Below are 27,859 nucleotides of genomic sequence, written 5' to 3' on the forward strand. Positions count from 1 at the left end.
CCTCCCCTCCCGTCCCCCGAATTTGCAGGCATTTTGGGGCTGTGATCCGCCTCTTTTCAGGCGAACCCCCGTGTGACCCCCCCATCCCCCACTCACCTGCTTCTCTGCCGCATCACCGCCGCCGCTCCCCCAGGGACCTTGGGCTGCCCCAAACGACATCATCACGCACACACCCCCTTTTTATTACCCACCCCCCCTCCCCAAAAAGGCACAAAGACACTGCACCCAGGGCTGGGCCCATCCCCTCGGAGCGCTCAACAACCGGCAGGCAAACCTGGGCAGGGGGGTCTACTGAGCAGCGCCAGACCCACACGGCGAGACACCTGAAACACAAAAAGCTCCAATTATATTTCAGCAGATTAACAAAGAGCACAGAAGAAAGCAGAGGAATTCCCTCACACCGAGGGACGGGACGGCAGCGGAGCTACAGGAGGACACCAGGGAAACAGCTCAGCGCCAAATACAGCGCGGCCTTTCGAAGCCAGAGCGACTGAAACTCTTCCAGTCAGTATTAAGACTAACTGGTGCCATTCTGAGCACGACAGTAAGCCCTCGGGCTGGCCCTGGGAAACCTCTCCTGTCTTCCTCACGGCGCTGCTGTCGCACAGGGCTGGGCCGTGACCAGAATCGACGTGACGGACCCCCTCAAATAGCTACAGCCTTCGCGCCGCCGCCGCTGCTGCTGCACACCTTGCTGGGTCAGTACAGCCAAAAGGGAAGGGTAAAGCTCTGAAGAGTGCAATGAACAAGAAAGAACAAAGCTCAGTCCTTCACTCTATGCTGAAGAGGTGCACGTATGCTTCGAGAGATATCTCTCTCTCTCTCTCTCTCTCTCTCTCTCTCTCCAATAAAAATACTTATACTACAAGAGTATTTGACTCTCCTTTGGCACTAAATGAGCTTGCCCAGCTGTCAATCCATACCATTAAACTAGCCATCTCCAAAATACACAGCTATAATTTGACTCGGGGGAGGGGGGGTGGCGGGGGGGGGGTGGGGGGTTCGGTGCTGCACGATTAGCAAGGACATCTGGCCAGCTGCCCTGCCCAGGAGAGATGCTACTGAACCGCCGGGGAAATGCGCCGCTGGCAGCCAGACAGAAATCAAGAACTTCAGAGCGCTTCCTCTCAAGATTGGCAATAAAACCCCGCTGACATTCGGTTGCCTCTTTTTAAACGTATCCTTTGTTTAAACATTTGGTTTTAAACATTGCCTTTGTTAAACGTTTAAATGTAATTTAAAAAACGGCCCTGTTTTTAAAGCTTTAGAACAAATACCTCATTGCCAAAGTACACCGAATACATTGTACGCTGCAGCCATTTGGCAGCTGCAGTTTAAACAACGCAAGTCCGTTTGTAAATCCTACAATTTTAACCTTTTTTAAAGTTTAATTTAGGATAGAAAAATCAGCAAGATGAAAAATCCCCCATATGGTTTTAACTGGGGGGGAGAGGGGGGAATCAAATTCCCACTCCCGCAATCCATAAGGCTAACGAAAAGGACCGGCAGATGGGCTAATGCTTTCGGCTGTGCTGAACGTGCAGAGAAACGTGTTTTGATGATATCTCGCCTGTTACGACTGAAAACCCAAAGACCGGCCACGCCACCAAATTCGGAAGATGGGCTGAGGACTTTGGTTTTTTTTTTAAAAAGAAAGAGAAAGAGTGCAACGTCTTGGTGCCGAAAAAGGACATTAGGGAAGCAGCAGCTCACCAAAAACACATCGGGACTCGCTGTCACCACTTACAGGGCTGCCAGTGCTTCTTGGCAAAGCCTGGAAAACACGCAGAAGCCACGCCGCTTTGTCCCGCTTTGTCCTTTCTCTCTTCTCTGACCTCGACTGCTTTGCATGCAGAGGCTAGTATCTCAGTAAGATTTTCCAGTACTACTGGAAGACATTTTAAACACTTGTGGACTGAAAAAGCATACAGCTTTTACCACAAAAACAAAGTCTCTTTCTTCGGGACATCTGAACCCTTGCGAACGCTTTCTTGCCTCTTTTAGTACAACATTATTCTCACAGTGCCAGTTAACGGTAAGCACACAGAAAGAGATTACGCTTTCGGGAGGAGAAAATAAGCGGAGGGAAGCAAGCTTTGCATGGGCGCAACGTGCTCCAGAACACACCTTATTTTTAGTATTCGTGTTCAAATATTTCATCGGAGAATCACGGGAGGAGCGTCGGCACATCCTTCACGTCACCTTCAAGGCCCACACGACAAGGACCTTAGGAAAAACGCAGACGCACATGGGAGACGTACCTGGTCCTCTCAGACCACTCTGGATCCTTTCCGTCTGTCCCGTACCGTCACGGCAGAAGAAAGGGCGACCGCGGAGAAAGGCTGGCCGTTGACAATCTGCCGAGAGAGGAAGAAACCCGTGAACGTAAAGCCGGGGAGGAATCTCAAGCTTGCCTTCTCCATGAAGGCTTGCCAAGACGGCAGCTGAGCGGAGGAAAAAGTACTTGGCATCACCTTTGGGACGCTTCTTGGGGCAGGCCACGAGAGCTCTTGCACTTTTCAGACAACCCTGCCTTTCGCTGACTCACCGGCAGCTTCAGTTGCACTACAGCCACCTTCCCGGCTGCACGCAGGTGACAGACACGGACAGGTACGTTTTCTCAAGCCTACGTACAGCCAAGGTTTCCTCACCCTAGACGGCCCGAGGTGAACATTTTTGTTACAGGGTACAGCAACCCACCGGCCCGCCGAACCGCCTCCTGCCAAAAAGGCAATGATTTTTTCCAGGCTCTCTCTCCAGACGGTCACGAGCTTTTAAAACTGCCATTGTGCCACCAAACCTGCTCAGGGGCCCTGCCAGCTTTCGACTGCCCTCGGCCTTACCGGGCACACGCTCTCTGCCGTCTCCCAAAAGCAGGAGTACGGCACGCGCCCAGACCCCAGCGCAACCCTGCCGGTGCCCACGCGCACCTCGCTCTTTGCACGAGGAGCCCCCGAGCATCCCTGCGAGCGCAGCCGCACGCGCAGGATCAGCTTCACCTACTCTGATTTCAGGGGATGCCATTTCTGAAGCTTCAAACCGAACACCGCCTCCTGACACTCGGCCACAGCAGAAGTCATCCATAACGAGAACTCCACAAACGCGCAGCAACGCAAATTGCAAACCCGCAGCAGCAGCTTCAGAGATATTTAGACCCGCAACAAGGGAGAAAAATAAAACAGCTTCATCTCGCGCGCACAGGAAAGCCACAGACAGACAGAGAAGAGGGTCTGCCTGTTTTCTGTAAGGGCTGAGAACGCTTTCTCCTTCCCTTCCGGAACCCCTCTGTTAGGTCTAAACATCTGTTACGGTTTGAGAGACCCGTAACAATTTACTGCCGTTAAGACAATCGTTCTATCACCCGATGACCCCCCTCCCCACCCGGCCCGGGCGCCGCTTCACTATCGCCCTTTCGGCCTTTATTTCTCCGGCACCACCAAACCCCCCAGGCCGAAGGCACCCCGCGGGGAACCGGGCCCAGCCACCCCCCGCTCCGAGCCTACAGTGCCCCTCCCCCCTCAGGCCCCCGTTCCCCCAGCCTCCCTCAAGGCACCCGCTCAGCGCCCCGCCCCGCCCCGCCCCGCCCCGCCCCGCCTCAGGGTCCTCTACAGCCCACCCGCCATGTTCCCTCGGGGCCCCCTCAGGCCTTCCCACCTCGTTGCCCCCCGCCCCCCGCTCACCTTGACGCGCTCTCAGCTGCCTCGCGACGGCCTCGCGACAGGCCCGCGGGCCCGGCCCGGCTCGCCACAGGACCCGCCCGCCGGGCTGCGCCTTCCCCCCGGGCCGCCCCGCTCCGATTTCGAACTGGGCGCCATTTTCCCCACGACCCCTCGGCTTCCGGAGCGTCCCGGCCCGCCCACGCCGCGCGCCCATTGGCCGCCGTCCGCACCCCTCCTTGGGAGCCCCCGCTCCATTGGCTCGACGCTGCCGTCAATCCCCACCGCGCCCCACCCCCGCGGGGCAATCCGACCAATCGGTGCGCGGCTTCCGCGCTGTGGTTGGCCCGCCCTCCCGCCTATCCGCCCGGGAGCGGTTGCCATGGTGAAGAGACAGCGGCAGCTGCGCGGGGCCGTTGCCGGGGCGACGGGCAGGTGCGGCCGCGCCTGCGCGGCGCGGAGAGGGGAGGGGGGGCGGATTTACCAACCCCCGGCTTTTTCCTCTTCAAAACGGGATGGATTTGTGTGCGACGGCACAAAATGAAACCGTTGCGCCTTCTTTCCCTCTTGCCTTCCGTCAGCTCTCGGGTAACGCCCGGGGGCTACCCGGAGCCGGTTCGCCTCCAGCGGACCGGCAGCCTGCCGCAGGCGGCGGTTTGAAGCCCCCGCCCCGCCACCGCCGGGCGGCCGGCGGGAGGGAGATACCCCCGCACGCGCCGAAGGAGTCCGCTCGGTTCCCCGGTGGCCCTGGCCACGCCCCGCCGCCGGGGGCGGTGCCCGGCAACGTCCCGTGCGGGGCCGGCGCTGCAGGGCGGGGCCGAGGCTGGCGGGGAGGCGTGGCCGAGACGAGGGAGGCGGGGCGGGAGAGGCCAGGGAGGAGGGGCCGAGACGAGCGTGGAGGCGGGGCCGAGGCGGGGCGGGAGGCGGGGCCGAGGCGGAGGAGGCAGGCCCCACGAGAGCGCTGTACTGCGCGTGCGCGGCCGCCCGGCTGCAGTGCCGGCTTGCGGCCGCCAGGCGGCACATGCGAGCGCAGACCGTCGCGCTGTAGCGCGCATGCGCGGCTCCCCGGCTGCAGTACCGGCGCTCGGTCGCACGGTGGCGGCAGCGAGAGCACAGCGGGGCCGAGCAGGGCGGGGCGGGGCCAGGGAGGCGGGGCCTCGGAGGGGATGGAGGAGGAGCCGGGCCGGGAGGCGGCGCTCTCGCGGAGGGAGGCGGGGCAGCATGGCGGGGGCGGGGGCCTATGGCAACTGGAGGCGGGGCGGGGGGCGGGGCCGAGGAGGGCTACAACCCCCCTTGCGCGGGGGGGACCTCCCCCAGGGGACCCGGCCGGGATAACCCACAGCGGGTGACTCACGGGGGGCACCTCACTCTGCGCAACTCGCCCACGCTGGAGCCGGCCCTGCCGCGGCCACCAAACTGCCACCACTGCACACACCTTTTCCTCGCATCGGGGTGGGAGTTTCTTCACTTTTCCATAATACTCGGGTTTGGGGCTTTTCGGCGCTTATCCACCATGCAGAAATTGGTGATTTTCGCTTCTGTGCGTGAAAAGGGGGTGTGGATTTTTGCTTTCCAGCTGCACCAATCCAGGCGGATGGAGCTTGCCTGGGAGCCCCAAATTGGGAATTTTTTTTTTCTTCCCCCCGAAACAGAAAATTGGGGTTTGTTTTCCCCAAATGCAGACCCAGAAGCAGGGTTTTGGGGTGGTGTTGTGCCGTGGCGGCAACTCCCGCTCTGTGTGCACGGCCCGGCAGTGGAAAGCGGCCCCAAATAGGGATGGGAAAAGGGGGAGAAGGGGAAGGGGCAGTTTTTGAAAGCACTTTTACATTTAAAAAAAAAAAAAAAAAAAATGGGGAGGGGTGCAAGGCGGTGTGTCGAGGTTTTAAGTGCTTTCTATAAATAGGCTTTCCTTGCATTTCAAAACCCTTACAGAGAATAGACATTTCACCTATGTATCCATTTACACACAGACATAGATATATTTAGGGGAAATATAAGCCTGACGAATACCGGAAAACCTCCAGGAGCTGAAGGGGAGAGACAGAGCAGGTAAAGAAAAGGGGCGGGCAGCCCGGCAGAGCGAGAACGACAGAGCCAAAAACGGGCTCTGGGACACACCTTTTTATAGTCTAAAATCCTTTATGTAACAGAGTAGATCTAGGGGGTTATTTTGAACTCCGCCTACATAAAGGAATGACTATTCACTTATTAATAGAGACTAAAATGTGAGATTTTTCTTTATTTCAATGCCTCACACCCATATTTACGTGTTTAAAAGCTTGCTAATCCTCCCCTCCCCTCCCCCGAATTTGCAGGCATTTTGGGGCTGTGATCCGCCTCTTTTCAGGCGAACCCCGTGTGACCCCCCCCCATCCCCCACTCACCTGCTTCTCTGCCGCATCACCGCCGCCGCTCCCCCAGGGACCTTGGGCTGCCCCAAACGACATCATCACGCACACACCCCCTTTTTATTACCCACCCCCCCTCCCCAAAAAGGCACAAAGACACTGCACCCAGGGCTGGGCCCATCCCCTCGGAGCGCTCAACAACCGGCAGGCAAACCTGGGCAGGGGGGTCTACTGAGCAGCGCCAGACCCACACGGCGAGACACCTGAAACACAAAAAGCTCCAATTATATTTCAGCAGATTAACAAAGAGCACAGAAGAAAGCAGAGGAATTCCCTCACACCGAGGGACGGGACGGCAGCGGAGCTACAGGAGGACACCAGGGAAACAGCTCAGCGCCAAATACAGCGCGGCCTTTCGAAGCCAGAGCGACTGAAACTCTTCCAGTCAGTATTAAGACTAACTGGTGCCATTCTGAGCACGACAGTAAGCCCTCGGGCTGGCCCTGGGAAACCTCTCCTGTCTTCCTCACGGCGCTGCTGTCGCACAGGGCTGGGCCGTGACCAGAATCGACGTGACGGACCCCCTCAAATAGCTACAGCCTTCGCGCCGCCGCCGCTGCTGCTGCACACCTTGCTGGGTCAGTACAGCCAAAAGGGAAGGGTAAAGCTCTGAAGAGTGCAATGAACAAGAAAGAACAAAGCTCAGTCCTTCACTCTATGCTGAAGAGGTGCACGTATGCTTCGAGAGATCTCTCTCTCTCTCTCTCTCTCTCTCTCCAATAAAAATACTTATACTACAAGAGTATTTGACTCTCCTTTGGCACTAAATGAGCTTGCCCAGCTGTCAATCCATACCATTAAACTAGCCATCTCCAAAATACACAGCTATAATTTGACTCGGGGGAGGGGGGGTGGCGGGGGGGGGGTGGGGGGTTCGGTGCTGCACGATTAGCAAGGACATCTGGCCAGCTGCCCTGCCCAGGAGAGATGCTACTGAACCGCCGGGGAAATGCGCCGCTGGCAGCCAGACAGAAATCAAGAACTTCAGAGCGCTTCCTCTCAAGATTGGCAATAAAACCCCGCTGACATTCGGTTGCCTCTTTTTAAACGTATCCTTTGTTTAAACATTTGGTTTTAAACATTGCCTTTGTTAAACGTTTAAATGTAATTTAAAAAACGGCCCTGTTTTTAAAGCTTTAGAACAAATACCTCATTGCCAAAGTACACCGAATACATTGTACGCTGCAGCCATTTGGCAGCTGCAGTTTAAACAACGCAAGTCCGTTTGTAAATCCTACAATTTTAACCTTTTTTAAAGTTTAATTTAGGATAGAAAAATCAGCAAGATGAAAAATCCCCCATATGGTTTTAACTGGGGGGGAGAGGGGGGAATCAAATTCCCGCTCCCGCAATCCATAAGGCTAACGAAAAGGACCGGCAGATGGGCTAATGCTTTCGGCTGTGCTGAACGTGCAGAGAAACGTGTTTTGATGATATCTCGCCTGTTACGACTGAAAACCCAAAGACCGGCCACGCCACCAAATTCGGAAGATGGGCTGAGGACTTTGGTTTTTTTTTTAAAAAGAAAGAGAAAGAGTGCAACGTCTTGGTGCCGAAAAAGGACATTAGGGAAGCAGCAGCTCACCAAAAACACATCGGGACTCGCTGTCACCACTTACAGGGCTGCCAGTGCTTCTTGGCAAAGCCTGGAAAACACGCAGAAGCCACGCCGCTTTGTCCCGCTTTGTCCTTTCTCTCTTCTCTGACCTCGACTGCTTTGCATGCAGAGGCTAGTATCTCAGTAAGATTTTCCAGTACTACTGGAAGACATTTTAAACACTTGTGGACTGAAAAAGCATACAGCTTTTACCACAAAAACAAAGTCTCTTTCTTCGGGACATCTGAACCCTTGCGAACGCTTTCTTGCCTCTTTTAGTACAACATTATTCTCACAGTGCCAGTTAACGGTAAGCACACAGAAAGAGATTACGCTTTCGGGAGGAGAAAATAAGCGGAGGGAAGCAAGCTTTGCATGGGCGCAACGTGCTCCAGAACACACCTTATTTTTAGTATTCGTGTTCAAATATTTCATCGGAGAATCACGGGAGGAGCGTCGGCACATCCTTCACGTCACCTTCAAGGCCCACACGACAAGGACCTTAGGAAAAACGCAGACGCACATGGGAGACGTACCTGGTCCTCTCAGACCACTCTGGATCCTTTCCGTCTGTCCCGTACCGTCACGGCAGAAGAAAGGGCGACCGCGGAGAAAGGCTGGCCGTTGACAATCTGCCGAGAGAGGAAGAAACCCGTGAACGTAAAGCCGGGGAGGAATCTCAAGCTTGCCTTCTCCATGAAGGCTTGCCAAGACGGCAGCTGAGCGGAAGAAAAAGTACTTGGCATCACCTTTGGGACGCTTCTTGGGGCAGGCCACGAGAGCTCTTGCACTTTTCAGACAACCCTGCCTTTCGCTGACTCACCGGCAGCTTCAGTTGCACTACAGCCACCTTCCCGGCTGCACGCAGGTGACAGACACGGACAGGTACGTTTTCTCAAGCCTACGTACAGCCAAGGTTTCCTCACCCTAGACGGCCCGAGGTGAACATTTTTGTTACAGGGTACAGCAACCCACCGGCCCGCCGAACCGCCTCCTGCCAAAAAGGCAATGATTTTTTCCAGGCTCTCTCTCCAGACGGTCACGAGCTTTTAAAACTGCCATTGTGCCACCAAACCTGCTCAGGGGCCCTGCCAGCTTTCGACTGCCCTCGGCCTTACCGGGCACACGCTCTCTGCCGTCTCCCAAAAGCAGGAGTACGGCACGCGCCCAGACCCCAGCGCAACCCTGCCGGTGCCCATGCGCACCTCGCTCTTTGCACGAGGAGCCCCCGAGCATCCCTGCGAGCGCAGCCGCACGCGCAGGATCAGCTTCACCTACTCTGATTTCAGGGGATGCCATTTCTGAAGCTTCAAACCGAACACCGCCTCCTGACACTCGGCCACAGCAGAAGTCATCCATAACGAGAACTCCACAAACGCGCAGCAACGCAAATTGCAAACCCGCAGCAGCAGCTTCAGAGATATTTAGACCCGCAACAAGGGAGAAAAATAAAACAGCTTCATCTCGCGCGCACAGGAAAGCCACAGACAGACAGAGAAGAGGGTCTGCCTGTTTTCTGTAAGGGCTGAGAACGCTTTCTCCTTCCCTTCCGGAACCCCTCTGTTAGGTCTAAACATCTGTTACGGTTTGAGAGACCCGTAACAATTTACTGCCGTTAAGACAATCGTTCTATCACCCGATGACCCCCCTCCCCACCCGGCCCGGGCGCCGCTTCACTATCGCCCTTTCGGCCTTTATTTCTCCGGCACCACCAAACCCCCCAGGCCGAAGGCACCCCGCGGGGAACCGGGCCCAGCCACCCCCCGCTCCGAGCCTACAGTGCCCCTCCCCCCTCAGGCCCCCGTTCCCCCAGCCTCCCTCAAGGCACCCGCTCAGCGCCCCGCCCCGCCCCGCCTCAGGGTCCTCTACAGCCCACCCGCCATGTTCCCTCGGGGCCCCCTCAGGCCTTCCCACCTCGTTGCCCCCCGCCCCCCGCTCACCTTGACGCGCTCTCAGCTGCCTCGCGACGGCCTCGCGACAGGCCCGCGGGCCCGGCCCGGCTCGCCACAGGACCCGCCCGCCGGGCTGCGCCTTCCCCCCGGGCCGCCCCGCTCCGATTTCGAACTGGGCGCCATTTTCCCCACGACCCCTCGGCTTCCGGAGCGTCCCGGCCCGCCCACGCCGCGCGCCCATTGGCCGCCGTCCGCACCCCTCCTTGGGAGCCCCCGCTCCATTGGCTCGACGCTGCCGTCAATCCCCACCGCGCCCCACCCCCGCGGGGCAATCCGACCAATCGGTGCGCGGCTTCCGCGCTGTGGTTGGCCCGCCCTCCCGCCTATCCGCCCGGGAGCGGTTGCCATGGTGAAGAGACAGCGGCAGCTGCGCGGGGCCGTTGCCGGGGCGACGGGCAGGTGCGGCCGCGCCTGCGCGGCGCGGAGAGGGGAGGGGGGGCGGATTTACCAACCCCCGGCTTTTTCCTCTTCAAAACGGGATGGATTTGTGTGCGACGGCACAAAATGAAACCGTTGCGCCTTCTTTCCCTCTTGCCTTCCGTCAGCTCTCGGGTAACGCCCGGGGGCTACCCGGAGCCGGTTCGCCTCCAGCGGACCGGCAGCCTGCCGCAGGCGGCGGTTTGAAGCCCCCGCCCCGCCACCGCCGGGCGGCCGGCGGGAGGGAGATACCCCCGCACGCGCCGAAGGAGTCCGCTCGGTTCCCCGGTGGCCCTGGCCACGCCCCGCCGCCGGGGGCGGTGCCCGGCAACGTCCCGTGCGGGGCCGGCGCTGCAGGGCGGGGCCGAGGCTGGCGGGGAGGCGTGGCCGAGACGAGGGAGGCGGGGCGGGAGAGGCCAGGGAGGAGGGGCCGAGACGAGCGTGGAGGCGGGGCCGAGGCGGGGCGGGAGGCGGGGCCGAGGCGGAGGAGGCAGGCCCCACGAGAGCGCTGTACTGCGCGTGCGCGGCCGCCCGGCTGCAGTGCCGGCTTGCGGCCGCCAGGCGGCACATGCGAGCGCAGACCGTCGCGCTGTAGCGCGCATGCGCGGCTCCCCGGCTGCAGTACCGGCGCTCGGTCGCACGGTGGCGGCAGCGAGAGCACAGCGGGGCCGAGCAGGGCGGGGCGGGGCCAGGGAGGCGGGGCCTCGGAGGGGATGGAGGAGGAGCCGGGCCGGGAGGCGGCGCTCTCGCGGAGGGAGGCGGGGCAGCATGGCGGGGGCGGGGGCCTATGGCAACTGGAGGCGGGGCGGGGGGCGGGGCCGAGGAGGGCTACAACCCCCCTTGCGCGGGGGGGACCTCCCCCAGGGGACCCGGCCGGGATAACCCACAGCGGGTGACTCACGGGGGGCACCTCACTCTGCGCAACTCGCCCACGCTGGAGCCGGCCCTGCCGCGGCCACCAAACTGCCACCACTGCACACACCTTTTCCTCGCATCGGGGTGGGAGTTTCTTCACTTTTCCATAATACTCGGGTTTGGGGCTTTTCGGCGCTTATCCACCATGCAGAAATTGGTGATTTTCGCTTCTGTGCGTGAAAAGGGGGTGTGGATTTTTGCTTTCCAGCTGCACCAATCCAGGCGGATGGAGCTTGCCTGGGAGCCCCAAATTGGGAATTTTTTTTTTCTTCCCCCCGAAACAGAAAATTGGGGTTTGTTTTCCCCAAATGCAGACCCAGAAGCAGGGTTTTGGGGTGGTGTTGTGCCGTGGCGGCAACTCCCGCTCTGTGTGCACGGCCCGGCAGTGGAAAGCGGCCCCAAATAGGGATGGGAAAAGGGGGAGAAGGGGAAGGGGCAGTTTTTGAAAGCACTTTTACATTTAAAAAAAAAAAAAAAAAAAATGGGGAGGGGTGCAAGGCGGTGTGTCGAGGTTTTAAGTGCTTTCTATAAATAGGCTTTCCTTGCATTTCAAAACCCTTACAGAGAATAGACATTTCACCTATGTATCCATTTACACACAGACATAGATATATTTAGGGGAAATATAAGCCTGACGAATACCGGAAAACCTCCAGGAGCTGAAGGGGAGAGACAGAGCAGGTAAAGAAAAGGGGCGGGCAGCCCGGCAGAGCGAGAACGACAGAGCCAAAAACGGGCTCTGGGACACACCTTTTTATAGTCTAAAATCCTTTATGTAACAGAGTAGATCTAGGGGGTTATTTTGAACTCCGCCTACATAAAGGAATGACTATTCACTTATTAATAGAGACTAAAATGTGAGATTTTTCTTTATTTCAATGCCTCACACCCATATTTACGTGTTTAAAAGCTTGCTAATCCTCCCCTCCCCTCCCGTCCCCCGAATTTGCAGGCATTTTGGGGCTGTGATCCGCCTCTTTTCAGGCGAACCCCGTGTGACCCCCCCCATCCCCCACTCACCTGCTTCTCTGCCGCATCACCGCCGCCGCTCCCCCAGGGACCTTGGGCTGCCCCAAACGACATCATCATGCACACACCCCCTTTTTATTACCCACCCCCCCTCCCCAAAAAGGCACAAAGACACTGCACCCAGGGCTGGGCCCATCCCCTCGGAGCGCTCAACAACCGGCAGGCAAACCTGGGCAGGGGGGTCTACTGAGCAGCGCCAGACCCACACGGCGAGACACCTGAAACACAAAAAGCTCCAATTATATTTCAGCAGATTAACAAAGAGCACAGAAGAAAGCAGAGGAATTCCCTCACACCGAGGGACGGGACGGCAGCGGAGCTACAGGAGGACACCAGGGAAACAGCTCAGCGCCAAATACAGCGCGGCCTTTCGAAGCCAGAGCGACTGAAACTCTTCCAGTCAGTATTAAGACTAACTGGTGCCATTCTGAGCACGACAGTAAGCCCTCGGGCTGGCCCTGGGAAACCTCTCCTGTCTTCCTCACGGCGCTGCTGTCGCACAGGGCTGGGCCGTGACCAGAATCGACGTGACGGACCCCCTCAAATAGCTACAGCCCTCGCGCCGCCGCCGCTGCTGCTGCACACCTTGCTGGGTCAGTACAGCCAAAAGGGAAGGGTAAAGCTCTGAAGAGTGCAATGAACAAGAAAGAACAAAGCTCAGTCCTTCACTCTATGCTGAAGAGGTGCACGTATGCTTCGAGAGATCTCTCTCTCTCTCTCTCTCTCTCTCTCTCTCTCTCCAATAAAAATACTTATACTACAAGAGTATTTGACTCTCCTTTGGCACTAAATGAGCTTGCCCAGCTGTCAATCCATACCATTAAACTAGCCATCTCCAAAATACACAGCTATAATTTGACTCGGGGGAGGGGGGGTGGCGGGGGGGGGGTGGGGGGTTCGGTGCTGCACGATTAGCAAGGACATCTGGCCAGCTGCCCTGCCCAGGAGAGATGCTACTGAACCGCCGGGGAAATGCGCCGCTGGCAGCCAGACAGAAATCAAGAACTTCAGAGCGCTTCCTCTCAAGATTGGCAATAAAACCCCGCTGACATTCGGTTGCCTCTTTTTAAACGTATCCTTTGTTTAAACATTTGGTTTTAAACATTGCCTTTGTTAAACGTTTAAATGTAATTTAAAAAACGGCCCTGTTTTTAAAGCTTTAGAACAAATACCTCATTGCCAAAGTACACCGAATACATTGTACGCTGCAGCCATTTGGCAGCTGCAGTTTAAACAACGCAAGTCCGTTTGTAAATCCTACAATTTTAACCTTTTTTAAAGTTTAATTTAGGATAGAAAAATCAGCAAGATGAAAAATCCCCCATATGGTTTTAACTGGGGGGGAGAGGGGGGAATCAAATTCCCGCTCCCGCAATCCATAAGGCTAACGAAAAGGACCGGCAGATGGGCTAATGCTTTCGGCTGTGCTGAACGTGCAGAGAAACGTGTTTTGATGATATCTCGCCTGTTACGACTGAAAACCCAAAGACCGGCCACGCCACCAAATTCGGAAGATGGGCTGAGGACTTTGGTTTTTTTTTAAAAAGAAAGAGAAAGAGTGCAACGTCTTGGTGCCGAAAAAGGACATTAGGGAAGCAGCAGCTCACCAAAAACACATCGGGACTCGCTGTCACCACTTACAGGGCTGCCAGTGCTTCTTGGCAAAGCCTGGAAAACACGCAGAAGCCACGCCGCTTTGTCCCGCTTTGTCCTTTCTCTCTTCTCTGACCTCGACTGCTTTGCATGCAGAGGCTAGTATCTCAGTAAGATTTTCCAGTACTACTGGAAGACATTTTAAACACTTGTGGACTGAAAAAGCATACAGCTTTTACCACAAAAACAAAGTCTCTTTCTTCGGGACATCTGAACCCTTGCGAACGCTTTCTTGCCTCTTTTAGTACAACATTATTCTCACAGTGCCAGTTAACGGTAAGCACACAGAAAGAGATTACGCTTTCGGGAGGAGAAAATAAGCGGAGGGAAGCAAGCTTTGCATGGGCGCAACGTGCTCCAGAACACACCTTATTTTTAGTATTCGTGTTCAAATATTTCATCGGAGAATCACGGGAGGAGCGTCGGCACATCCTTCACGTCACCTTCAAGGCCCACACGACAAGGACCTTAGGAAAAACGCAGACGCACATGGGAGACGTACCTGGTCCTCTCAGACCACTCTGGATCCTTTCCGTCTGTCCCGTACCGTCACGGCAGAAGAAAGGGCGACCGCGGAGAAAGGCTGGCCGTTGACAATCTGCCGAGAGAGGAAGAAACCCGTGAACGTAAAGCCGGGGAGGAATCTCAAGCTTGCCTTCTCCATGAAGGCTTGCCAAGACGGCAGCTGAGCGGAGGAAAAAGTACTTGGCATCACCTTTGGGACGCTTCTTGGGGCAGGCCACGAGAGCTCTTGCACTTTTCAGACAACCCTGCCTTTCGCTGACTCACCGGCAGCTTCAGTTGCACTACAGCCACCTTCCCGGCTGCACGCAGGTGACAGACACGGACAGGTACGTTTTCTCAAGCCTACGTACAGCCAAGGTTTCCTCACCCTAGACGGCCCGAGGTGAACATTTTTGTTACAGGGTACAGCAACCCACCGGCCCGCCGAACCGCCTCCTGCCAAAAAGGCAATGATTTTTTCCAGGCTCTCTCTCCAGACGGTCACGAGCTTTTAAAACTGCCATTGTGCCACCAAACCTGCTCAGGGGCCCTGCCAGCTTTCGACTGCCCTCGGCCTTACCGGGCACACGCTCTCTGCCGTCTCCCAAAAGCAGGAGTACGGCACGCGCCCAGACCCCAGCGCAACCCTGCCGGTGCCCATGCGCACCTCGCTCTTTGCACGAGGAGCCCCCGAGCATCCCTGCGAGCGCAGCCGCACGCGCAGGATCAGCTTCACCTACTCTGATTTCAGGGGATGCCATTTCTGAAGCTTCAAACCGAACACCGCCTCCTGACACTCGGCCACAGCAGAAGTCATCCATAACGAGAACTCCACAAACGCGCAGCAACGCAAATTGCAAACCCGCAGCAGCAGCTTCAGAGATATTTAGACCCGCAACAAGGGAGAAAAATAAAACAGCTTCATCTCGCGCGCACAGGAAAGCCACAGACAGACAGAGAAGAGGGTCTGCCTGTTTTCTGTAAGGGCTGAGAACGCTTTCTCCTTCCCTTCCGGAACCCCTCTGTTAGGTCTAAACATCTGTTACGGTTTGAGAGACCCGTAACAATTTACTGCCGTTAAGACAATCGTTCTATCACCCGATGACCCCCCTCCCCACCCGGCCCGGGCGCCGCTTCACTATCGCCCTTTCGGCCTTTATTTCTCCGGCACCACCAAACCCCCCAGGCCGAAGGCACCCCGCGGGGAACCGGGCCCAGCCACCCCCCGCTCCGAGCCTACAGTGCCCCTCCCCCCTCAGGCCCCCGTTCCCCCAGCCTCCCTCAAGGCACCCGCTCAGCGCCCCGCCCCGCCCCGCCTCAGGGTCCTCTACAGCCCACCCGCCATGTTCCCTCGGGGCCCCCTCAGGCCTTCCCACCTCGTTGCCCCCCGCCCCCCGCCCCCCGCTCACCTTGACGCGCTCTCAGCTGCCTCGCGACGGCCTCGCGACAGGCCCGCGGGCCCGGCCCGGCTCGCCACAGGACCCGCCCGCCGGGCTGCGCCTTCCCCCCGGGCCGCCCCGCTCCGATTTCGAACTGGGCGCCATTTTCCCCACGACCCCTCGGCTTCCGGAGCGTCCCGGCCCGCCCACGCCGCGCGCCCATTGGCCGCCGTCCGCACCCCTCCTTGGGAGCCCCCGCTCCATTGGCTCGACGCTGCCGTCAATCCCCACCGCGCCCCACCCCCGCGGGGCAATCCGACCAATCGGTGCGCGGCTTCCGCGCTGTGGTTGGCCCGCCCTCCCGCCTATCCGCCCGGGAGCGGTTGCCATGGTGAAGAGACAGCGGCAGCTGCGCGGGGCCGTTGCCGGGGCGACGGGCAGGTGCGGCCGCGCCTGCGCGGCGCGGAGAGGGGAGGGGGGGCGGATTTACCAACCCCCGGCTTTTTCCTCTTCAAAACGGGATGGATTTGTGTGCGACGGCACAAAATGAAACCGTTGCGCCTTCTTTCCCTCTTGCCTTCCGTCAGCTCTCGGGTAACGCCCGGGGGCTACCCGGAGCCGGTTCGCCTCCAGCGGACCGGCAGCCTGCCGCAGGCGGCGGTTTGAAGCCCCCGCCCCGCCACCGCCGGGCGGCCGGCGGGAGGGAGATACCCCCGCACGCGCCGAAGGAGTCCGCTCGGTTCCCCGGTGGCCCTGGCCACGCCCCGCCGCCGGGGGCGGTGCCCGGCAACGTCCCGTGCGGGGCCGGCGCTGCAGGGCGGGGCCGAGGCTGGCGGGGAGGCGTGGCCGAGACGAGGGAGGCGGGGCGGGAGAGGCCAGGGAGGAGGGGCCGAGACGAGCGTGGAGGCGGGGCCGAGGCGGGGCGGGAGGCGGGGCCGAGGCGGAGGAGGCAGGCCCCACGAGAGCGCTGTACTGCGCGTGCGCGGCCGCCCGGCTGCAGTGCCGGCTTGCGGCCGCCAGGCGGCACATGCGAGCGCAGACCGTCGCGCTGTAGCGCGCATGCGCGGCTCCCCGGCTGCAGTACCGGCGCTCGGTCGCACGGTGGCGGCAGCGAGAGCACAGCGGGGCCGAGCAGGGCGGGGCGGGGCCAGGGAGGCGGGGCCTCGGAGGGGATGGAGGAGGAGCCGGGCCGGGAGGCGGCGCTCTCGCGGAGGGAGGCGGGGCAGCATGGCGGGGGCGGGGGCCTATGGCAACTGGAGGCGGGGCGGGGGGCGGGGCCGAGGAGGGCTACAACCCCCCTTGCGCGGGGGGGACCTCCCCCAGGGGACCCGGCCGGGATAACCCACAGCGGGTGACTCACGGGGGGCACCTCACTCTGCGCAACTCGCCCACGCTGGAGCCGGCCCTGCCGCGGCCACCAAACTGCCACCACTGCACACACCTTTTCCTCGCATCGGGGTGGGAGTTTCTTCACTTTTCCATAATACTCGGGTTTGGGGCTTTTCGGCGCTTATCCACCATGCAGAAATTGGTGATTTTCGCTTCTGTGCGTGAAAAGGGGGTGTGGATTTTTGCTTTCCAGCTGCACCAATCCAGGCGGATGGAGCTTGCCTGGGAGCCCCAAATTGGGAATTTTTTTTTTCTTCCCCCCGAAACAGAAAATTGGGGTTTGTTTTCCCCAAATGCAGACCCAGAAGCAGGGTTTTGGGGTGGTGTTGTGCCGTGGCGGCAACTCCCGCTCTGTGTGCACGGCCCGGCAGTGGAAAGCGGCCCCAAATAGGGATGGGAAAAGGGGGAGAAGGGGAAGGGGCAGTTTTTGAAAGCACTTTTACATTTAAAAAAAAAAAAAAAAAAATGGGGAGGGGTGCAAGGCGGTGTGTCGAGGTTTTAAGTGCTTTCTATAAATAGGCTTTCCTTGCATTTCAAAACCCTTACAGAGAATAGACATTTCACCTATGTATCCATTTACACACAGACATAGATATATTTAGGGGAAATATAAGCCTGACGAATACCGGAAAACCTCCAGGAGCTGAAGGGGAGAGACAGAGCAGGTAAAGAAAAGGGGCGGGCAGCCCGGCAGAGCGAGAACGACAGAGCCAAAAACGGGCTCTGGGACACACCTTTTTATAGTCTAAAATCCTTTATGTAACAGAGTAGATCTAGGGGGTTATTTTGAACTCCGCCTACATAAAGGAATGACTATTCACTTATTAATAGAGACTAAAATGTGAGATTTTTCTTTATTTCAATGCCTCACACCCATATTTACGTGTTTAAAAGCTTGCTAATCCTCCCCTCCCCTCCCGTCCCCCGAATTTGCAGGCATTTTGGGGCTGTGATCCGCCTCTTTTCAGGCGAACCCCGTGTGACCCCCCCCATCCCCCACTCACCTGCTTCTCTGCCGCATCACCGCCGCCGCTCCCCCAGGGACCTTGGGCTGCCCCAAACGACATCATCACGCACACACCCCCTTTTTATTACCCACCCCCCCTCCCCAAAAAGGCACAAAGACACTGCACCCAGGGCTGGGCCCATCCCCTCGGAGCGCTCAACAACCGGCAGGCAAACCTGGGCAGGGGGGTCTACTGAGCAGCGCCAGACCCACACGGCGAGACACCTGAAACACAAAAAGCTCCAATTATATTTCAGCAGATTAACAAAGAGCACAGAAGAAAGCAGAGGAATTCCCTCACACCGAGGGACGGGACGGCAGCGGAGCTACAGGAGGACACCAGGGAAACAGCTCAGCGCCAAATACAGCGCGGCCTTTCGAAGCCAGAGCGACTGAAACTCTTCCAGTCAGTATTAAGACTAACTGGTGCCATTCTGAGCACGACAGTAAGCCCTCGGGCTGGCCCTGGGAAACCTCTCCTGTCTTCCTCACGGCGCTGCTGTCGCACAGGGCTGGGCCGTGACCAGAATCGACGTGACGGACCCCCTCAAATAGCTACAGCCCTCGCGCCGCCGCCGCTGCTGCTGCACACCTTGCTGGGTCAGTACAGCCAAAAGGGAAGGGTAAAGCTCTGAAGAGTGCAATGAACAAGAAAGAACAAAGCTCAGTCCTTCACTCTATGCTGAAGAGGTGCACGTATGCTTCGAGAGATCTCTCTCTCTCTCTCTCTCTCTCTCTCTCTCCAATAAAAATACTTATACTACAAGAGTATTTGACTCTCCTTTGGCACTAAATGAGCTTGCCCAGCTGTCAATCCATACCATTAAACTAGCCATCTCCAAAATACACAGCTATAATTTGACTCGGGGGAGGGGGGGTGGCGGGGGGGGGGTGGGGGGTTCGGTGCTGCACGATTAGCAAGGACATCTGGCCAGCTGCCCTGCCCAGGAGAGATGCTACTGAACCGCCGGGGAAATGCGCCGCTGGCAGCCAGACAGAAATCAAGAACTTCAGAGCGCTTCCTCTCAAGATTGGCAATAAAACCCCGCTGACATTCGGTTGCCTCTTTTTAAACGTATCCTTTGTTTAAACATTTGGTTTTAAACATTGCCTTTGTTAAACGTTTAAATGTAATTTAAAAAACGGCCCTGTTTTTAAAGCTTTAGAACAAATACCTCATTGCCAAAGTACACCGAATACATTGTACGCTGCAGCCATTTGGCAGCTGCAGTTTAAACAACGCAAGTCCGTTTGTAAATCCTACAATTTTAACCTTTTTTAAAGTTTAATTTAGGATAGAAAAATCAGCAAGATGAAAAATCCCCCATATGGTTTTAACTGGGGGGGAGAGGGGGGAATCAAATTCCCGCTCCCGCAATCCATAAGGCTAACGAAAAGGACCGGCAGATGGGCTAATGCTTTCGGCTGTGCTGAACGTGCAGAGAAACGTGTTTTGATGATATCTCGCCTGTTACGACTGAAAACCCAAAGACCGGCCACGCCACCAAATTCGGAAGATGGGCTGAGGACTTTGGTTTTTTTTTTAAAAAGAAAGAGAAAGAGTGCAACGTCTTGGTGCCGAAAAAGGACATTAGGGAAGCAGCAGCTCACCAAAAACACATCGGGACTCGCTGTCACCACTTACAGGGCTGCCAGTGCTTCTTGGCAAAGCCTGGAAAACACGCAGAAGCCACGCCGCTTTGTCCCGCTTTGTCCTTTCTCTCTTCTCTGACCTCGACTGCTTTGCATGCAGAGGCTAGTATCTCAGTAAGATTTTCCAGTACTACTGGAAGACATTTTAAACACTTGTGGACTGAAAAAGCATACAGCTTTTACCACAAAAACAAAGTCTCTTTCTTCGGGACATCTGAACCCTTGCGAACGCTTTCTTGCCTCTTTTAGTACAACATTATTCTCACAGTGCCAGTTAACGGTAAGCACACAGAAAGAGATTACGCTTTCGGGAGGAGAAAATAAGCGGAGGGAAGCAAGCTTTGCATGGGCGCAACGTGCTCCAGAACACACCTTATTTTTAGTATTCGTGTTCAAATATTTCATCGGAGAATCACGGGAGGAGCGTCGGCACATCCTTCACGTCACCTTCAAGGCCCACACGACAAGGACCTTAGGAAAAACGCAGACGCACATGGGAGACGTACCTGGTCCTCTCAGACCACTCTGGATCCTTTCCGTCTGTCCCGTACCGTCACGGCAGAAGAAAGGGCGACCGCGGAGAAAGGCTGGCCGTTGACAATCTGCCGAGAGAGGAAGAAACCCGTGAACGTAAAGCCGGGGAGGAATCTCAAGCTTGCCTTCTCCATGAAGGCTTGCCAAGACGGCAGCTGAGCGGAAGAAAAAGTACTTGGCATCACCTTTGGGACGCTTCTTGGGGCAGGCCACGAGAGCTCTTGCACTTTTCAGACAACCCTGCCTTTCGCTGACTCACCGGCAGCTTCAGTTGCACTACAGCCACCTTCCCGGCTGCACGCAGGTGACAGACACGGACAGGTACGTTTTCTCAAGCCTACGTACAGCCAAGGTTTCCTCACCCTAGACGGCCCGAGGTGAACATTTTTGTTACAGGGTACAGCAACCCACCGGCCCGCCGAACCGCCTCCTGCCAAAAAGGCAATGATTTTTTCCAGGCTCTCTCTCCAGACGGTCACGAGCTTTTAAAACTGCCATTGTGCCACCAAACCTGCTCAGGGGCCCTGCCAGCTTTCGACTGCCCTCGGCCTTACCGGGCACACGCTCTCTGCCGTCTCCCAAAAGCAGGAGTACGGCACGCGCCCAGACCCCAGCGCAACCCTGCCGGTGCCCATGCGCACCTCGCTCTTTGCACGAGGAGCCCCCGAGCATCCCTGCGAGCGCAGCCGCACGCGCAGGATCAGCTTCACCTACTCTGATTTCAGGGGATGCCATTTCTGAAGCTTCAAACCGAACACCGCCTCCTGACACTCGGCCACAGCAGAAGTCATCCATAACGAGAACTCCACAAACGCGCAGCAACGCAAATTGCAAACCCGCAGCAGCAGCTTCAGAGATATTTAGACCCGCAACAAGGGAGAAAAATAAAACAGCTTCATCTCGCGCGCACAGGAAAGCCACAGACAGACAGAGAAGAGGGTCTGCCTGTTTTCTGTAAGGGCTGAGAACGCTTTCTCCTTCCCTTCCGGAACCCCTCTGTTAGGTCTAAACATCTGTTACGGTTTGAGAGACCCGTAACAATTTACTGCCGTTAAGACAATCGTTCTATCACCCGATGACCCCCCTCCCCACCCGGCCCGGGCGCCGCTTCACTATCGCCCTTTCGGCCTTTATTTCTCCGGCACCACCAAACCCCCCAGGCCGAAGGCACCCCGCGGGGAACCGGGCCCAGCCACCCCCCGCTCCGAGCCTACAGTGCCCCTCCCCCCTCAGGCCCCCGTTCCCCCAGCCTCCCTCAAGGCACCCGCTCAGCGCCCCGCCCCGCCCCGCCTCAGGGTCCTCTACAGCCCACCCGCCATGTTCCCTCGGGGCCCCCTCAGGCCTTCCCACCTCGTTGCCCCCCGCCCCCCGCTCACCTTGACGCGCTCTCAGCTGCCTCGCGACGGCCTCGCGACAGGCCCGCGGGCCCGGCCCGGCTCGCCACAGGACCCGCCCGCCGGGCTGCGCCTTCCCCCCGGGCCGCCCCGCTCCGATTTCGAACTGGGCGCCATTTTCCCCACGACCCCTCGGCTTCCGGAGCGTCCCGGCCCGCCCACGCCGCGCGCCCATTGGCCGCCGTCCGCACCCCTCCTTGGGAGCCCCCGCTCCATTGGCTCGACGCTGCCGTCAATCCCCACCGCGCCCCACCCCCGCGGGGCAATCCGACCAATCGGTGCGCGGCTTCCGCGCTGTGGTTGGCCCGCCCTCCCGCCTATCCGCCCGGGAGCGGTTGCCATGGTGAAGAGACAGCGGCAGCTGCGCGGGGCCGTTGCCGGGGCGACGGGCAGGTGCGGCCGCGCCTGCGCGGCGCGGAGAGGGGAGGGGGGGCGGATTTACCAACCCCCGGCTTTTTCCTCTTCAAAACGGGATGGATTTGTGTGCGACGGCACAAAATGAAACCGTTGCGCCTTCTTTCCCTCTTGCCTTCCGTCAGCTCTCGGGTAACGCCCGGGGGCTACCCGGAGCCGGTTCGCCTCCAGCGGACCGGCAGCCTGCCGCAGGCGGCGGTTTGAAGCCCCCGCCCCGCCACCGCCGGGCGGCCGGCGGGAGGGAGATACCCCCGCACGCGCCGAAGGAGTCCGCTCGGTTCCCCGGTGGCCCTGGCCACGCCCCGCCGCCGGGGGCGGTGCCCGGCAACGTCCCGTGCGGGGCCGGCGCTGCAGGGCGGGGCCGAGGCTGGCGGGGAGGCGTGGCCGAGACGAGGGAGGCGGGGCGGGAGAGGCCAGGGAGGAGGGGCCGAGACGAGCGTGGAGGCGGGGCCGAGGCGGGGCGGGAGGCGGGGCCGAGGCGGAGGAGGCAAGCCCCACGAGAGCGCTGTACTGCGCGTGCGCGGCCGCCCGGCTGCAGTGCCGGCTTGCGGCCGCCAGGCGGCACATGCGAGCGCAGACCGTCGCGCTGTAGCGCGCATGCGCGGCTCCCCGGCTGCAGTACCGGCGCTCGGTCGCACGGTGGCGGCAGCGAGAGCACAGCGGGGCCGAGCAGGGCGGGGCGGGGCCAGGGAGGCGGGGCCTCGGAGGGGATGGAGGAGGAGCCGGGCCGGGAGGCGGCGCTCTCGCGGAGGGAGGCGGGGCAGCATGGCGGGGGCGGGGGCCTATGGCAACTGGAGGCGGGGCGGGGGGCGGGGCCGAGGAGGGCTACAACCCCCCTTGCGCGGGGGGGACCTCCCCCAGGGGACCCGGCCGGGATAACCCACAGCGGGTGACTCACGGGGGGCACCTCACTCTGCGCAACTCGCCCACGCTGGAGCCGGCCCTGCCGCGGCCACCAAACTGCCACCACTGCACACACCTTTTCCTCGCATCGGGGTGGGAGTTTCTTCACTTTTCCATAATACTCGGGTTTGGGGCTTTTCGGCGCTTATCCACCATGCAGAAATTGGTGATTTTCGCTTCTGTGCGTGAAAAGGGGGTGTGGATTTTTGCTTTCCAGCTGCACCAATCCAGGCGGATGGAGCTTGCCTGGGAGCCCCAAATTGGGAATTTTTTTTTTCTTCCCCCCGAAACAGAAAATTGGGGTTTGTTTTCCCCAAATGCAGACCCAGAAGCAGGGTTTTGGGGTGGTGTTGTGCCGTGGCGGCAACTCCCGCTCTGTGTGCACGGCCCGGCAGTGGAAAGCGGCCCCAAATAGGGATGGGAAAAGGGGGAGAAGGGGAAGGGGCAGTTTTTGAAAGCACTTTTACATTTAAAAAAAAAAAAAAAAAAAATGGGGAGGGGTGCAAGGCGGTGTGTCGAGGTTTTAAGTGCTTTCTATAAATAGGCTTTCCTTGCATTTCAAAACCCTTACAGAGAATAGACATTTCACCTATGTATCCATTTACACACAGACATAGATATATTTAGGGGAAATATAAGCCTGACGAATACCGGAAAACCTCCAGGAGCTGAAGGGGAGAGACAGAGCAGGTAAAGAAAAGGGGCGGGCAGCCCGGCAGAGCGAGAACGACAGAGCCAAAAACGGGCTCTGGGACACACCTTTTTATAGTCTAAAATCCTTTATGTAACAGAGTAGATCTAGGGGGTTATTTTGAACTCCGCCTACATAAAGGAATGACTATTCACTTATTAATAGAGACTAAAATGTGAGATTTTTCTTTATTTCAATGCCTCACACCCATATTTACGTGTTTAAAAGCTTGCTAATCCTCCCCTCCCCTCCCGTCCCCCGAATTTGCAGGCATTTTGGGGCTGTGATCCGCCTCTTTTCAGGCGAACCCCGTGTGACCCCCCCCATCCCCCACTCACCTGCTTCTCTGCCGCATCACCGCCGCCGCTCCCCCAGGGACCTTGGGCTGCCCCAAACGACATCATCACGCACACACCCCCTTTTTATTACCCACCCCCCCTCCCCAAAAAGGCACAAAGACACTGCACCCAGGGCTGGGCCCATCCCCTCGGAGCGCTCAACAACCGGCAGGCAAACCTGGGCAGGGGGGTCTACTGAGCAGCGCCAGACCCACACGGCGAGACACCTGAAACACAAAAAGCTCCAATTATATTTCAGCAGATTAACAAAGAGCACAGAAGAAAGCAGAGGAATTCCCTCACACCGAGGGACGGGACAGCAGCGGAGCTACAGGAGGACACCAGGGAAACAGCTCAGCGCCAAATACAGCGCGGCCTTTCGAAGCCAGAGCGACTGAAACTCTTCCAGTCAGTATTAAGACTAACTGGTGCCATTCTGAGCACGACAGTAAGCCCTCGGGCTGGCCCTGGGAAACCTCTCCTGTCTTCCTCACGGCGCTGCTGTCGCACAGGGCTGGGCCGTGACCAGAATCGACGTGACGGACCCCCTCAAATAGCTACAGCCTTCGCGCCGCCGCCGCTGCTGCTGCACACCTTGCTGGGTCAGTACAGCCAAAAGGGAAGGGTAAAGCTCTGAAGAGTGCAATGAACAAGAAAGAACAAAGCTCAGTCCTTCACTCTATGCTGAAGAGGTGCACGTATGCTTCGAGAGATCTCTCTCTCTCTCTCTCTCTCTCTCTCTCTCCAATAAAAATACTTATACTACAAGAGTATTTGACTCTCCTTTGGCACTAAATGAACTTGCCCAGCTGTCAATCCATACCATTAAACTAGCCATCTCCAAAATACACAGCTATAATTTGACTCGGGGGAGGGGGGGTGGCGGGGGGGGGGTGGGGGGTTCGGTGCTGCACGATTAGCAAGGACATCTGGCCAGCTGCCCTGCCCAGGAGAGATGCTACTGAACCGCCGGGGAAATGCGCCGCTGGCAGCCAGACAGAAATCAAGAACTTCAGAGCGCTTCCTCTCAAGATTGGCAATAAAACCCCGCTGACATTCGGTTGCCTCTTTTTAAACGTATCCTTTGTTTAAACATTTGGTTTTAAACATTGCCTTTGTTAAACGTTTAAATGTAATTTAAAAAACGGCCCTGTTTTTAAAGCTTTAGAACAAATACCTCATTGCCAAAGTACACCGAATACATTGTACGCTGCAGCCATTTGGCAGCTGCAGTTTAAACAACGCAAGTCCGTTTGTAAATCCTACAATTTTAACCTTTTTTAAAGTTTAATTTAGGATAGAAAAATCAGCAAGATGAAAAATCCCCCATATGGTTTTAACTGGGGGGGAGAGGGGGGAATCAAATTCCCGCTCCCGCAATCCATAAGGCTAACGAAAAGGACCGGCAGATGGGCTAATGCTTTCGGCTGTGCTGAACGTGCAGAGAAACGTGTTTTGATGATATCTCGCCTGTTACGACTGAAAACCCAAAGACCGGCCACGCCACCAAATTCGGAAGATGGGCTGAGGACTTTGGTTTTTTTTTTAAAAAGAAAGAGAAAGAGTGCAACGTCTTGGTGCCGAAAAAGGACATTAGGGAAGCAGCAGCTCACCAAAAACACATCGGGACTCGCTGTCACCACTTACAGGGCTGCCAGTGCTTCTTGGCAAAGCCTGGAAAACACGCAGAAGCCACGCCGCTTTGTCCCGCTTTGTCCTTTCTCTCTTCTCTGACCTCGACTGCTTTGCATGCAGAGGCTAGTATCTCAGTAAGATTTTCCAGTACTACTGGAAGACATTTTAAACACTTGTGGACTGAAAAAGCATACAGCTTTTACCACAAAAACAAAGTCTCTTTCTTCGGGACATCTGAACCCTTGCGAACGCTTTCTTGCCTCTTTTAGTACAACATTATTCTCACAGTGCCAGTTAACGGTAAGCACACAGAAAGAGATTACGCTTTCGGGAGGAGAAAATAAGCGGAGGGAAGCAAGCTTTGCATGGGCGCAACGTGCTCCAGAACACACCTTATTTTTAGTATTCGTGTTCAAATATTTCATCGGAGAATCACGGGAGGAGCGTCGGCACATCCTTCACGTCACCTTCAAGGCCCACACGACAAGGACCTTAGGAAAAACGCAGACGCACATGGGAGACGTACCTGGTCCTCTCAGACCACTCTGGATCCTTTCCGTCTGTCCCGTACCGTCACGGCAGAAGAAAGGGCGACCGCGGAGAAAGGCTGGCCGTTGACAATCTGCCGAGAGAGGAAGAAACCCGTGAACGTAAAGCCGGGGAGGAATCTCAAGCTTGCCTTCTCCATGAAGGCTTGCCAAGACGGCAGCTGAGCGGAAGAAAAAGTACTTGGCATCACCTTTGGGACGCTTCTTGGGGCAGGCCACGAGAGCTCTTGCACTTTTCAGACAACCCTGCCTTTCGCTGACTCACCGGCAGCTTCAGTTGCACTACAGCCACCTTCCCGGCTGCACGCAGGTGACAGACACGGACAGGTACGTTTTCTCAAGCCTACGTACAGCCAAGGTTTCCTCACCCTAGACGGCCCGAGGTGAACATTTTTGTTACAGGGTACAGCAACCCACCGGCCCGCCGAACCGCCTCCTGCCAAAAAGGCAATGATTTTTTCCAGGCTCTCTCTCCAGACGGTCACGAGCTTTTAAAACTGCCATTGTGCCACCAAACCTGCTCAGGGGCCCTGCCAGCTTTCGACTGCCCTCGGCCTTACCGGGCACACGCTCTCTGCCGTCTCCCAAAAGCAGGAGTACGGCACGCGCCCAGACCCCAGCGCAACCCTGCCGGTGCCCACGCGCACCTCGCTCTTTGCACGAGGAGCCCCCGAGCATCCCTGCGAGCGCAGCCGCACGCGCAGGATCAGCTTCACCTACTCTGATTTCAGGGGATGCCATTTCTGAAGCTTCAAACCGAACACCGCCTCCTGACACTCGGCCACAGCAGAAGTCATCCATAACGAGAACTCCACAAACGCGCAGCAACGCAAATTGCAAACCCGCAGCAGCAGCTTCAGAGATATTTAGACCCGCAACAAGGGAGAAAAATAAAACAGCTTCATCTCGCGCGCACAGGAAAACCACAGACAGACAGAGAAGAGGGTCTGCCTGTTTTCTGTAAGGGCTGAGAACGCTTTCTCCTTCCCTTCCGGAACCCCTCTGTTAGGTCTAAACATCTGTTACGGTTTGAGAGACCCGTAACAATTTACTGCCGTTAAGACAATCGTTCTATCACCCGATGACCCCCCTCCCCACCCGGCCCGGGCGCCGCTTCACTATCGCCCTTTCGGCCTTTATTTCTCCGGCACCACCAAACCCCCCAGGCCGAAGGCACTCCGCGGGGAACCGGGCCCAGCCACCCCCCGCTCCGAGCCTACAGTGCCCCTCCCCCCTCAGGCCCCCGTTCCCCCAGCCTCCCTCAAGGCACCCGCTCAGCGCCCCGCCCCGCCCCGCCCCGCCTCAGGGTCCTCTACAGCCCACCCGCCATGTTCCCTCGGGGCCCCCTCAGGCCTTCCCACCTCGTTGCCCCCCGCCCCCCGCTCACCTTGACGCGCTCTCAGCTGCCTCGCGACGGCCTCGCGACAGGCCCGCGGGCCCGGCCCGGCTCGCCACAGGACCCGCCCGCCGGGCTGCGCCTTCCCCCCGGGCCGCCCCGCTCCGATTTCGAACTGGGCGCCATTTTCCCCACGACCCCTCGGCTTCCGGAGCGTCCCGGCCCGCCCACGCCGCGCGCCCATTGGCCGCCGTCCGCACCCCTCCTTGGGAGCCCCCGCTCCATTGGCTCGACGCTGCCGTCAATCCCCACCGCGCCCCACCCCCGCGGGGCAATCCGACCAATCGGTGCGCGGCTTCCGCGCTGTGGTTGGCCCGCCCTCCCGCCTATCCGCCCGGGAGCGGTTGCCATGGTGAAGAGACAGCGGCAGCTGCGCGGGGCCGTTGCCGGGGCGACGGGCAGGTGCGGCCGCGCCTGCGCGGCGCGGAGAGGGGAGGGGGGGCGGATT

General features: G+C 58.0%; 5 long non-coding RNA genes across 5 annotated transcripts; all 5 read right to left on the reverse strand.

Moving 5' to 3' along the window:
* Positions 1-261: 261 nt before the first annotated feature.
* On the reverse strand, positions 262-3,797 carry LOC309681842. The gene is made up of 3 exons (XR_014270075.1): positions 3,681-3,797; positions 2,262-2,357; positions 262-323 (listed from the first exon to the last, which is right to left on the reverse strand). It is a non-coding gene; the product is annotated as an uncharacterized lncRNA (long non-coding RNA).
* A 2,408-nt stretch (positions 3,798-6,205) lies between these two features.
* Positions 6,206-9,718, reverse strand: LOC309681736. The gene is made up of 3 exons (XR_014270062.1): positions 9,602-9,718; positions 8,198-8,293; positions 6,206-6,267 (listed from the first exon to the last, which is right to left on the reverse strand). It is a non-coding gene; the product is annotated as an uncharacterized lncRNA (long non-coding RNA).
* Positions 9,719-12,130: 2,412 nt separating this feature from the next.
* LOC309681753 lies at positions 12,131-15,657 on the reverse strand. Its single transcript, XR_014270063.1, has 3 exons — positions 15,541-15,657; positions 14,130-14,225; positions 12,131-12,192 (listed from the first exon to the last, which is right to left on the reverse strand). It is a non-coding gene; the product is annotated as an uncharacterized lncRNA (long non-coding RNA).
* A 2,411-nt stretch (positions 15,658-18,068) lies between these two features.
* Positions 18,069-21,585, reverse strand: LOC309681821. Its single transcript, XR_014270071.1, has 3 exons — positions 21,469-21,585; positions 20,065-20,160; positions 18,069-18,130 (listed from the first exon to the last, which is right to left on the reverse strand). It is a non-coding gene; the product is annotated as an uncharacterized lncRNA (long non-coding RNA).
* A 2,412-nt stretch (positions 21,586-23,997) lies between these two features.
* On the reverse strand, positions 23,998-27,519 carry LOC309681898. The gene is made up of 3 exons (XR_014270078.1): positions 27,403-27,519; positions 25,994-26,089; positions 23,998-24,059 (listed from the first exon to the last, which is right to left on the reverse strand). It is a non-coding gene; the product is annotated as an uncharacterized lncRNA (long non-coding RNA).
* Positions 27,520-27,859: the final 340 nt, after the last annotated feature.

Source organism: Vanellus vanellus (assembly GCF_965231255.1).
Source record: "Vanellus vanellus genome assembly, chromosome: 26".
Classification (NCBI taxonomy): Eukaryota; Metazoa; Chordata; class Aves; order Charadriiformes; family Charadriidae; genus Vanellus; species Vanellus vanellus.